The sequence below is a fragment of the Ranitomeya variabilis genome, chromosome 2, assembly GCF_051348905.1.
Source record: "Ranitomeya variabilis isolate aRanVar5 chromosome 2, aRanVar5.hap1, whole genome shotgun sequence".
NCBI classification, from domain to species: Eukaryota; Metazoa; Chordata; class Amphibia; order Anura; family Dendrobatidae; genus Ranitomeya; species Ranitomeya variabilis.
Genome location: NC_135233.1, coordinates 476,440,978 through 476,454,791, shown reverse-complemented (window position 1 = coordinate 476,454,791; position 13,814 = coordinate 476,440,978).

The window sequence follows — 13,814 nt, the reverse complement described above, 5'->3', positions numbered from 1 at the left end:
TTAGAAAATGGAAGACATTCAAGACCACTGATAATCTCCCTCGATCTGGGGCTCCACGCAAAATCCCACCCCGTGGGGTCAGAATGATCACAAGAACGGTGAGCAAAAATCCCAGAACCACACGGGGGGACCTAGTGAATGAACTGCAGAGAGCTGGGACCAATGTAACAAGGCCTACCATAAGTAACACACTACGCCACCATGGACTCAGATCCTGCAGTGCCAGACGTGTCCCACTGCTTAAGCCAGTACATGTCCGGGCCCGTCTGAAGTTTGCTAGAGAGCATTTGGATGATCCAGAGGAGTTTTGGGAGAATGTCCTATGGTCTGATGAAACCAAACTGGAACTGTTTGGTAGAAACACAACTTGTCGTGTTTGGAGGAAAAAGAATACTGAGTTGCATCCATCAAACACCATACCTACTGTAAAGCATGGTGCTGGAAACATCATGCTTTGGGGCTGTTTCTCTGCAAAGGGGCCAGGACGACTGATCCGGGTACATGAAAGAATGAATGGGGCCATGTATTGTGAGATTTTGAGTGCAAACCTCCTTCCATCAGCAAGGGCATTGAAGATGAAACGTGGCTGGGTCTTTCAACATGACAATGATCCAAAGCACACCGCCAGGGCAACGAAGGAGTGGCTTCGTAAGAAGCATTTCAAGGTCCTGGAGTGGCCTAGCCAGTCTCCAGATCTCAACCCTATAGAAAACCTTTGGAGGGTGTTGAAAGTCCGTGTTGCCAAGCGAAAAGCCAAAAACATCACTGCTCTAGAGGAGATCTGCATGGAGGAATGGGCCAACATACCAACAACAGTGTGTGGCAACTGTTATGACCCCAATGGCAGAGGGTCTCAGGAATAAATACCAAGTCTGCAAACACAAAAAACCAGCTCATAGGGCAGTGGTAACTGGGCTGACCATATATCTAATCCTAGCACCACAAATAGAAGTAGCCGGGGAACGTGCCTACGTTGGTTCTAGACGTCTCGCGCCAGCCGGAGAACTAACTAACCCTAGAAGGGAAAAGAAAGACCTTTCTTGCCTCCAGAGAAAAGACCCCAAAAGTTGGATACAAGCCCCCAACAAATAATAACGGTGAGGTAAGAGGAAAAGACAAACGTAAGAATGAGCTAGGTATTTAGCAAAGAGAGGCCCACTAGCTAATAGCAGAATATAGTAAGATGACTTATATGGTCAGCAAAAACCCTATTAAAATATCCACGCTGGATATTCAAGAACCCCCGAACCGTCTAACGGCCGGGGGGAGAACACCAGCCCCCTAGAGCTTCCAGCAAGGTCAGAAATCACATTTAGTACACGCTGGACAAAAATAGAAGCAAAGCAAGTAACTCAAAAAACCAAGAAGCAAGACTTAGCTTAATTTTGCAAGAGCCAGGACCAGCAGACAGGAGCAACAGAAGGATCTGATTACAACGATGCCAGGCACTGGACTAAGGATCCAGGAAGTTAATATAGCGACACCCCTGGACTAACGACCCAGGTGAGTGCCAAACAGAAAAAAGACAATCCCAGAGTCATACCACTAGTGACCACAAGAGGGAGCCAAAAAGTCTAATTCACAACAGGCAACCTTGTGAAGACTTACAGAAAACGTTTGACCTCTGTCATTGCCAACAAAGGATTTATTACAAAGTATTGAGATGAAATTTTGTTTCTGACCGAGTATAAGCCGACCCGAGTATAAGCCGACCCCTCTAATTTTGCCACAAAAAACTGGGAAAACTTATTGACTCGAGTATAAGCCTAGGGTGGAAAATGCAGCAGGTACCGGTGAATTTCAAAATTAAAAATAGATACTCCATACCGTTCATTATGGCCCCATAGATGCTCCACATAAAGCTGTGCCACATATAATGCTCTGCACCGTTCATTATGGCCCCATAGATGCTCCACATAAAGCTGTGCCATATATACAATGCTCTGCACCGTTGCCCCATAGATAGCTGTGCCATATATATAATGCTCTGCACCGTTGCCCCATAGCTGTGCCATATAGTGCTCTGCACCGTTGCCCCATAGCTGTGCCATATATAATGCTCTGCACCGTTGCCCCATAGCTGTGCCATATATATAGTGCTCTGCACCATTGCCCCATAGCTGTGCCATATATATAATGCTCTGCACCGTTGCCCCATAGCTGTGCCATATATATAGTGCTCTGCACCATTGCCCCATAGCTGTGCCATATATATAATGCTCTGCACCGTTGCCCCATAGCTGTGCCATATATATAATGCTCTGCACCGTTGCCCCATAGCTGTGCCATATATATAGTGCTCTGCACCATTGCCCCATAGCTGTGCCATATATATAATGCTCTGCACCGTTGCCCCATAGCTGTGCCATATATATAGTGCTCTGCACCGTTGCCCCATAGCTGTGCCATATATATAATGCTCTGCACCGTTGCCCCATAGCTGTGCCATATATATAGTGCTCTGCACCGTTGCCCCATAGCTGTGCCATATATACAATGCTCTGCACCGTTGCCCCATAGCTGTGCCATATATATAGTGCTCTGCACCGTTGCCCCATAGCTGTGCCATATATATAGTGCTCTGCACCATTGCCCCATAGCTGTGCCATATATATAGTGCTCTGCACCGTTGCCCCATAGCTGTGCCATATATATAGTGCTCTGCACCATTGCCCCATAGCTGTGCCATATAGTGCTCTGCACCGTTGCGCCATAGCTGTGCCATATATGCTCTGCACCATTGACCCATAGCTGTGCCATATATGCTCTGCACCATTGCCCCATAGCTGTGCCATATAATGCTCTGCACCGTTGCCCCATAGCTGTGCCATATATGCTCTGCACCGTTGCCCCATACCTGTGCCATATATATAATGCTCTGCACCATTGCCCCATAGCTGTGCCATATAGTGCTCTGCACCGTTGCCCCATAGCTGTGCCATATATGCTCTGCACCGTTGCCCCATAGCTGTGCCATATAGTGCTCTGCACCGTTGCCCCATAGATACTCCACATAAATCTGTGCCATTGCTGCTGCTGCAATAAAAAAAAAAAACACATACTCACCTCTCTTGCTTGCAGCTCCTCAGCGTCCGGTCCCGGCGTCTCTCCGCACTGACTGATCAGGCAGAGGGCGGCACGCACACTATATGCGTCATCGCGCCCTCTGACCTGCACAGTCAGAGCGGAGAGACGCCGGGAAGATGGCGCGACGCCCGGCGTGTGGAACGAGGGAAGGTAAATATGACATACTTACCTGCTCCCGGCGTCCCGCTCCTTCCCCCGGACAGCTGGTCTTCGGTGCCGCAGCTCTTCCTCTGTCACCGGTCACCGGCACCGCTTCATTAGAGAAATGAATATGCGGCTCCGCCCCTATGGGAGGTGGAGCAGCCTATTCATTTCTCTAATGAGCGGTCCCACGTGACCGCTCAGGGGAAGAGCTGCGGCACCCGGAGACCGTGGGACGGGCAGGGGGAGCGACAGGAACGCCGGAACTAGGTGAGTACATGACAGTCCTCACCCGCCGACCCCACCGCCGATCATGACTCGAGTATAAGCCGAGAGGGGCACTTTCAGCCCAAAAATTTGGGCTGAAAATCTCGGCTTATACTCGAGTATATACGGTACTTATTTTCCACCATAATATGCAAATAAAATGATAAAAAAACAGACAATGTGATTTTCTGGATTTTTTTGTCTCAGTTTGTCTCCCATAGTTGAGGTCTACCTATGATGTAAATTACAGACGCCTCTCATCTTTTTAAGTGGTGGAACTTGCACTATTGCTGACTGACTAAATACTTTTTTGCCCCACTGTAGCGCCATTAATTCCACAGATCTTTGCACACATTATCATCACTGTCCCCATTGGGGCTCACAATCTAGATTCCCAATCAGTATATCTCTGGAGTGTGGGAGGAAACCAGAGAACCTGGAGGAAACCCACTCAAACACGGGGAGAACATACAAACTCCTTGCAGATGTTGTCCTTGGTGGGATGTGAACCAAGGACTCCAGTGCTACAAAGCAAAAGTGCTAACCCCTGAGCTACTGTGCTGCCCGTATTACTTCTTAAGGTCTTCAATAAGGTCTTGGATGCCGACACTCACAAAATCACAAGGGAGATGATGAGGCCAGAGGAAAATACTCTCTTCTGTCTAACCGCTTAGACGCTGCGATCGCTGTTGGTCGTGGCATCTAAGAGATGTCTCCCATCCGGGCTGTTGAATAAAAGTTTCAGTTATAAAATGCATCTGACGTCCGGTGTATATCAGTTCCTAAGCTTACCCCATAGATTATACAAGGAGGCGGCAGCAAGAGGTTAAATCCTAGACAACCCATTACAGATAGAAAAAAAGAACCCAACACTAATAACGTCTTTAATTTGTTCCCTTAAAATTCTATCATTCCGCTATTTCCTACTTATTTCTGTTTCCGAGAAAGCTGAGAGAAGTAATATATCCACCATTACATCTCTCCAAAATGCATTACCAGGCATCTAGATGGCAAATCTCCAGAGTGTTAGGACTCATGCTATGGCCCCAACATCCGGACCTCCCATTACATAAAACAGAGATATTTGGTATCACCATAATTGTAATAACCAATGAAATACAGCGAATATCTTATTTATGATGACTCGTAAATGCTGCTATTTTTGCATTTATATCATAATACAAATGTAACTCTTATTTACGGTAAAGTGACAGCTACAAAATACTGATGCGTGTAAAGAAAAAAAAGTTATGGAATGTCTGTTTTGGCTATGAAGTTATTATTACATTTTTATTGACCAATACATTAAAGGGAACCTGTCACCCCCAAAATCGAAGGTGAGCTAAGCCCACCAGCATCAGGGGCTTATCTACAGCATTCTATTGTTGGGAGAATATATAGATCCCATTCTATATTCATGGCAGTGTTCTCAGGCAAAATTGCGAGCGAGCCCCCTCCATGGATGAAAAGCCCCCACACATGTATGGTCTCAGGGCGCTTTACTTTTGGCAAGAACCAGGGCTTATGAGCACCCTCTGCTTCTTCTCCGGACAATGATTCTTCCACATGTCCCAAAGGGTCTGAAGGGGAAGAGACAGATAGAAACCAAGCAGATGGGAAGGTGTCTCTAAATGATTGGCCCCGCCATGAAGCACCGCGCGCCTGGACTTGGTTTGAACAGTCATTCTGTGCTGACAGGTGAACTTTCACGGCAAGGAATGACTTTGCATTTCATTTTCTCATTCATCCAAATAATCTAGATTGTGTCACTCAAAATATTTGGCCACCACTGTATGTTTGTAATAATAATAATAATCTTTATTTATATAGCGCCAACATATTCCGCAGCGCTTTACAGTTTAACAGTTTCAAACACAACAGTCATAAGTAACAACGTTAACAATACAATAATTAAAGCAAAATAAGCTCGTGAGAGTTTACAATCTACAATGAGGTGGGGGAGATACAAAGCACAGGTGTGTATTTACAATGATGTATTTACAATGATGGTCCAGCCATCTTCAGGGGGTGGGGGATAGATGGAAGTAGTGAATGGGCTACACACACATAAACATAAAATGACTTTGATTAGGGAACATGATAGGTCGCTCTGAACAAATGTGTTTTGAGGGAGCGCCTAATACTATGCAAATTGTGGATGGTCCTAATATCTTGGGGTAGAGCATTCCAGAGGATTGGCGCAGCACAGGAGAAGTCTTGGAGTGGTGCAGAGGTTAGTCTAAAATCGTTTGAAGAGCGCACTGGTCGGTTAGGCAGAAAGACAGAAATGAGGGAGGAGATGTAAGGGGGTGCCGCAATGTGGAGAGCTTTGTGGGTGAGAACAAGTACTTTGAATTGGATCCTATCCCTGCATGATGTTTTTTTTCTTGACATGAGAATAAAGTACTGAAGATTTTATGAAAAGATGCCTGGTGCTGGAACTTTTTTCCTTTTTGCTGGTGCTATTGAGTGGTATCCAGCCACTTGTTCCTGGCACCTGTGTTCATTTGGATTCTGGTGAGGCACCACTAATCCCTTTTCTTGTTCCCTGTATGATGTTGCATTAAGGATAAACTGAAGAGGGGAAAGTCGAGTAAGGGGGAGGCCAATTAATAGAGAATTGCAGTAGTCCAGGCGGGAGTGGATCAGGACTACAGAGAGGGTTTTTGTTGTTTCCATGGTGAGAAAAAGGCGGATTCTAGAGATGTTCTTTAGGTGTAAGCGGCACGAGCGGGCAAGAGATTGTATATGGGATGTGAAGGAGAGATCGGAGTCAAACATAACAGACAGCGCGCCTGCTGCCGGGGTGTTATTATGGTGCCACCCACGGAGAGGGAAATGTCAGATTTAGGGAGGTTAATAGATGGCGAGAGCAGAAGAAGTTCAGTTTTGGAGAGGTTGAGTTTCCGATAGAGAGCGGACATGATGTTGGAGACTACGGACAGTCACTGTCGTTCTGTAGTACAATGGGGTAAGGTCAGGGGATGACGTGTATAGTTGTGTGTCATCGGCATAAAGATGGTACTGAAAGCCAAATCTGCTGATGGTCTGTCCAATTAGGGCCATGTGGAGGGAGAAGAGAAGGGGGCCAAGGACTGAGCCCAGAGGTATCCCAACAGTGAGAGGAAGGGGAGATGAAGTGGAGCCAGTGAACAGAACACTGAAGGAGCAGTCAGAAAGATAGTAGGAGAACCAGGAGAGAGCAGTGTCCTTAATGCCTAGTAACTGGAGCCTAGAGAGTAGGAGAGAGTCAACAATATCGAAAGCTGCAGAAAGGTCGAGAAGAATGAGCAGAGAGTGGTCACCGTTACATTTTGCTGTCAGAAGGTCATTGGTCACATTGATGAGTGCAGATTCTGTCAAACGTAGGGGGCGGAAACCGGACTGTGAATGGTCTAGGAGGGAATGAGTAGAGAGGTAACGGGTAAGGCGGGAGTATATCAGGTGCTCCAAGAGTTTAGAGATGAAGGGGAGGTTGGAGACCGGTCTGTAGTTGTTTGTGCAGGATGGGTCGAGGGCGGGTTTCTTTACTAACGGAGTAATGATAGAGTGTTTGAAGGAGGGGGAAATGCCAGAGGAGAGGGAGAGATTAAAGATTGTAGTTAGGTGAGTAGTGTCGACTGGAGAGAGAGACTGGAGGAGATGAGAGGGAGTGGGGTCGGTAGTGCATGTAGTCGGACGAGAAGAGAGAGGAGCTTGGAGACTTCTTCTGTAATGGGATCGAATGTGGAGAGTGAGCCAGGGGAAATGCAGGGAGGGATGAGAGTCACTGCACTTGGTGTCTGGGAGCGGATTTCCTAATGGATATTATCTATTTTCTCAATAAAGTGGGAGGCCAGGTCATCAGCACAAATGTCTGTGATAGGGGCTTGTGCTTTTGGCCTGAGGAGGGAGTGAAAGGTGTCAAAAAGTTTCTTGGGGTTGTTGGATACTGAGGAGATCAGAGTGGTGAAGTAGGTCTGTTTGGAGAGGTGAATGGCAGAATTATAGGTTCTTAGCATACATTTGAAGTGTTTGAAGTCTTCTGGTGTGCGAGTTGTCCTCCATAAGCGTTCAGCACACCTAGAGCATTGCTGGAGAAATCGGGTTTGCGATGTGAGCCAGGGCTGTTTCACTCTGTGTTTGGAGGTTCTGAGGGTGAGGGGAGCTACTTGGTCAAGGGTGCTTCTAACAGTGTCATTAAAGTGATGTACAGCCAGATCAGGAAAAAGAGATTAGGGACAATGATGAGTGTAGGGAGTCTGAAAGTGTATGAGGGTTAATAGAATGTAGATTTCTGAATGTGTGGTAGGTAGGAGTGTGCTGGGGTTGGCGAGGAATTGTGAGCGTGAAGGAGAGAATGTTGTGGTCAGAGAGGGGAAGCAGTGAGTTATCTAGGTAGGAGATTGAACAGAGCTGGACAAAGAACAGGTCAAGGGTATTACCGTCTTTTGTGTGTTTCAGAGGTTGAGAGCTGTGAGAGGCCTAGGGAAATGGTTAGTGATAGAAGCTGGGATGCAGATGTAGAAGTGGGGCTGTTTATGGGGCTGTTGAAGTCTCCCAGGATAAGGGTTGGTAGTTCTGAGGACATGAAGTGTGGCAGCCAGACAGAGAAATGGTCCAGAAAGTGGATGGGTGAGCCTGGGGGCCGGTATATGACCGCTACTCTGAGGGAGAGGGGATGGAAGAGCCTGATGGTGTGGACCTCAAAAGAAGGGAATAATAGTGATGCAACTGGGAGGATGACCTGGAAAGTGCATTGTGGGGACAGGAGTATGCCGACTCCACCACCATGTCTGTTTGTGGGTCTCAGGGAATGTGAGAATTGTAAGCCACCATGGGAAATGGCAGCAGGAGAGACCGTGTCAGAGTCCTGAATCCAGGTTTCTGTGAGGGCCAACAGTTTAAGAGAGTTTTGTACATATTTCATGTATGCAGGTGTACATACATCAGAGGCACAATGTGATGATGGCCTTTGGCTGACAAGTTCCATTCCTGCTGCACCGGTGCTTCCACCCTGACACGACGGCACGTATAGATGCATCTCAGCCATAAGCGATAATCCACATGCAGTTTCTGAATCTCAGACACGTGGGTAGCAGCACTTCTACTGGAGCTGCAGTGACAGTATAATTGGTTCCCTGGGTGGTGAACTAATTCTCCTACACTCATGGTGGTTTGGGCATGCTAAAAGTTTCCGCAGATTGCTTGGTGTGACAATTATTCCCCTTCTCTTTAAGAACCTGTCTTGTATTCTCAATTCTTCCTCCGCTGTGTATTGGAAACAGGTGTCAGATCCTCATTTTATGAACATTGCTGCCTAAACTTTAGAACATTTTCTTAGTATAAGAGTTTCACACCAGAGACGAGAAGCTTCATTAGCCATGAGAAGACACTAACCAGACTCCGAGCAAGCGTCATAAACAAGTCCTCGTCCTCAGACATTACACAGGTATATTAATATATAAAGACTTCATATGGCATAAAATCAAAGGCGCCATGTCAAGCAATTCATTCTACCACAAATAGTAATCTGCTTGGTGGAATATATAGCAATGTATTCGCGTAGATCCAGTGTAAAGGCTGGCAGCTGCATGCTTCCCAAGACTGTGCTATATTTTACGATGATCTGGTGTTTGTTATATTAAACTAATTTTATACAATCAGCAATTTTTCTTTATTTTAATGGCTTTCCAGGCAGAAGTACAATATGGAGAGAGAAGGGTTACGACGCCCGGCTATTTTAGGAGCAGGCCTCTATTCACATGGATTTCGATCACCTTTTATGACCGTGTCTGGGGTTGTGTTTAGGAATCTGCCACCTTCTTATTCTTTGTTATTGTATCTGTACATTTCACTACAATGTACAGCGGATCGGGAGTGAACTTTATATCCAGCGCAGCATTCCCATACAAGTTCAATGTTCTACATGTCTATAAATGACATGGGAATCCGATGAGAACTCGAGTAATAACTAAACCAGGTGGGGTCATTGGCAGCCCCCAAAATCACAGCCCAGGGGTAACTATGTAGATTAGCACACGTCATTTATGTGATAATTAAAGGGACTGTCAGCTCAAAATGACTGTTCAAACCAAGCATAGGCGCTTGGCGCACCCTTGGCGTGGCCAAACAGTTCAGCGCACCTTCTCACCAACTTGATTTTCATCCATCTCTGCCTCCATAATGCCAGATTGGTCAATGAAAATAAAGGAGGTGGGAGGGTGTATTTAAATATTTGGCCACACCAAAGGTGCACCAAGTGGCAATGCAATTAAATGGTTCCTATATTAATATACTGTATATAGTTGATAGATTTCAAAGGTGGAAACTATCACAACCTCTGTTTAACACAAATGTCAAGGGCTTTTCCCAGTCTGTACAAAAAAAAAAAATGCTGCTTGAAAATTGCTACCCCCTCCATAAGTCACTTGTGCGGCCACATCTAGAAATCAATAGAACATAAGAAATTTGTAATATAGCTTATCAGAAATTAGTTATCTTCCTGGACTGTGCTTTCATTTTCAAAGTTCTCAATTCATGGGTCTAAGGGGGTAACGTTTCTCCCTGTAGAGAGTGACAAGTCAAGTCTGGAATGTCAGAGTGAGGAGACTTAAAGGCCACGCATGCTCCTCTGGGAAATTAAATATGCAAATAGTCTCTTCAGAGAGGAGGACTAGATCTCTAGTGCCACCTATTGGTAGCAGTGATCCTAGAAGTCAATATAAACTCCAACAAGCCTTGCTATGTATGACTTAGGATAAAAAACAAACCATAATTCATGGGTAAAATCTGTATTCAGTGGATATACTGTAGATTTTTCCCAACTACTGAGATAGAGGTGAGTTGGTGCTCAAAATTCTATGGAGATCTGCAAGTGTAATTCCAGGAGAACTTGAAGAAGAATGTCTGTCTGCCTCTAGTGCCTCCCTCCAACTCCTCAGCAATGGAAAAATTAAGCATCGTTTTCACCCCTGAATGGAGGGTTGAAAGACCAGTCTGGTAGGAGAAAACAGATTTATTGAAAAAGATACATTGAAAAGTTGCTCAATGTGCAAGATTGATTTTTTTTGTAAATAAAAATGATAAAATGTATCTTATGGATTTGATAGAGAGCATGGATTAAAGATATCACCAAATGTAATAGACAGCAGATTCATGGTTTGTGCTCTACACACGGCGAAAACATTGTATTCCGGCTTAAATGGCCAGTAGTGTAAATAATAGAATTATTCTTACCGTTAATTCGGTTTCTAGGAGCCTTCCACGACAGCCACCAGGAGGTTGTCTCCATACCCTAATGGGGGACAGGAAGCACAAGAGGTTAAAAACCCCTCCCACCTCCCATTAACCAGTGACTTACAACTGAACCCATAGCACCGGTTACCTTTAGGTTCTCAGAAAAATATCCAAGAACATCGGGAGGGAATTAATGCTGTCGTGGAAGGCTCCTAGAAACCGAATTAACGGTAAGAATAATTCTATTTTCTCTAGTAGCCTTCCACAACAGCCACCAGGAGGAATGCCAACCAATTCTGTATTTAGGGAGGGACCACAGCCTGAAGAACCTTCCGGCCAAAGATTAGATCCCGGTTGGACCAGAAGTCCAATCTATAATGCTTGGTAAAAGTGTGTAGAGAAGACCATGTTGCAGCCCTGCAAATCTGCTCCGTTGAAGCACCAGCCCTTTCAGCCCAAGAGACGGAAGTAGATCTGGTGGAATGAGCCTTTAGGCCCACAGGAACCGCTAGATATGTTTCAGTAATGGCCTTTTTTATCCAGTTGGCAATGGTACTCTTCGCCACCTTTTTGCCCCTGTTTCGGCCAGATAGATGAACGAAGAGATTTTTGTCGATTCTGAAAGATTTCATCTGTTCCAAGTAGTGTAATACTATGCGTCGTACATCCAAGGTATGAAACCTGCATTCTTCTGGATTTGAAGGATTGTGACAGAATGATGGAAGGACTATATCCTGTGACCGGTGAAATTCTGACACTACTTTTGGAAGAAAACACGGATCTGGACGGAAAATAATGGAATCATCCCTTATGGTAAGATAAGGTTCTCTAATTGAGAGGGCTTGTATCTCCCCCACTCGTCTTGCAGTAGAAATTGCAACAAAAAAGGCGGTTTTACAGGACAGAAGCTGTGAGGAACAAGATGATAATGGCTCAAATGGAGGGGCCATAAGGCCCTTTAGTACTACGTTCAAGTCCCATGCTGGTACAAAGATTTGTTGTCTTGGACAATGTCTTGACGCTGAAACCATAAACCTTTTTATCCAACGATGACCTGCAAGGTCTTGGTCGAAGACAGAACTCAAGGCTGACACTTGAACCTTTAAGGTACTTGGCTTCAGCCCCAACTCCAATCCTTTTTGTAGAAAATCTAATAATTGTGAGATATTAGGATGGAAAGGGTCAGGATCATGAGGATGACACCACGAGGAGAACTTCTTCCAAATTTTGCTATATATAGCATTGGTGACAGGTTTTCTAGATTTCTGTAAGGTAGAGATTACCGACTCTGAAAGACCTTTAGCTCTTAAAACCTGGGCTTCAACAGCCAGGCTGCCAGCTTGAATTTTTGCGGGTCCGGATGATAAAAGGGGCCCTGGAAGAGCAGATCCTTTTTTGAAGAAAAACTGGACCGTCCACCTTCAGTTCTCTGATGAGGGGATACCAGCTCCTCTTCGGCCATGCCGGAGCTAAGATCGTCGAGACCTGATCGTCTCGGATCTTCCGGAGGGACCTTGCAAGCAATGGTATTGGAGGAAATACGTATGCTAGTTGGAACCTCCATGTATGAGCCAAGGCGTCTACTCCTTGAGACCTGTCTCTGGGGTCTAGAGAGAAGTAGCTCTTGACCTGTGTATTCTGGCTTGATGCTAGAAGATCTATGTCGGGAAGTCCCCATCTGTCCGTCAACATTCTGAAAACATCCGTCTTCAGGCTCCATTCTCCTGGTTGTAGATCGTGACGACTTAAGGTACCGTCACATTAAGCGACGCTGCAGCGATAGCGACAACGATGTCGATCGCTGCAGCGTCGCTGTTTGATCGCTGGAGAGCTGTCACACAGACCGCTCTCCAGCGACCAACGATGCCGAGGTCCCCGGGTAACCAGGGTAAACATCGGGTTGCTAAGCGCAGGGCCACGCTTAGTAACCCGATGTTTACCCTGGTTACCAGCGTAAAAGTAAAAAAAACAAACAGTACATACTCACCTGCGCGTCTCCCAGCGTCTGCTTCCTGACACTGACTGAGCTCCGGCCCTAACAGCACAGCGGTGACGTCACCGCTGTGCTTTCACTTTCACTTTAGGGCCGGATCTCAGTCAGAGCAGGAAGCAGACGCTGGGAGACGCGCAGGTGAGTATGTACTGTTTGTTTTTTTTACTTTTACGCTGGTAACCAGGGTAAACATCGGGTTACTAAGCGCGGCCCTGCGCTTGGTAACCCGATGTTTACCCTGGTTACCAGTGTAAAACATCGCTGGTATCGTTGCTTTTGGTGTCAAACACAACGATACACGGCGATCGGACGACCAAATAAAGTTCTGGACTTTATTCAGCGACCAGCGACATCACAGCAGGATTCTGATCGCTGCTGCGTGTCAAACTAAACGATATCGCTAGCGAGGACGCTGCAACGTCACGGATCGCTAGCGATATCGTTTAGTGTGACGGTACCTTTAGGAGATCCGCATGAACGTTTACTGACCCTTTGAGGTGTATTGCTGATAGTGAGAGATGATGTTTCTCTGCCTAGCAAAAAATTCTGTTTGAAATTACTCTCAATGGGTTGAGCTTCGGACTCCCCTGGTGCTTTATATGCGCCACCGTCGTCATATTGTCCGAGTAGACTCTGACATGTTGACCTACAATCAGACTGCTGGCAGCCAGAAGGGCCTTCTCCACTGCCATCAATTCTCTGAAGTTGGAAGAATTGGAGCTTTCTTCCCAATTCCAGTGACTTTGGAATGGGATTTGCGAGACAACTGCTCCCCAGCCTTTTTGACTGGCGTCCGTTGTCACTGTCACCAGTGGATCTTGTATCCAGTCCACTCCTTTCTGCAAGTTTGTTCGGATCGCCCACCAGGTTAACGAGGCTTTTACCTTCCCTGGAGTGCACACTCTTCTGTGCAGGAAATTTGGATTTCCATTCCAGTTTTGTAGGATATGTGCTTGCAGAACTCTGGAGTGGCCTTGAGCCCACTGGACTGATTGTATGCAAGCTGTCATCGATCCTAGAAGAGACATTGCAGATCGCAGAGTAGGAGACCGTTGCTTTTTGAAGTCTAGGACCTTGGATATCAGGTTCCTCTGGTGTTCCTCTGGCA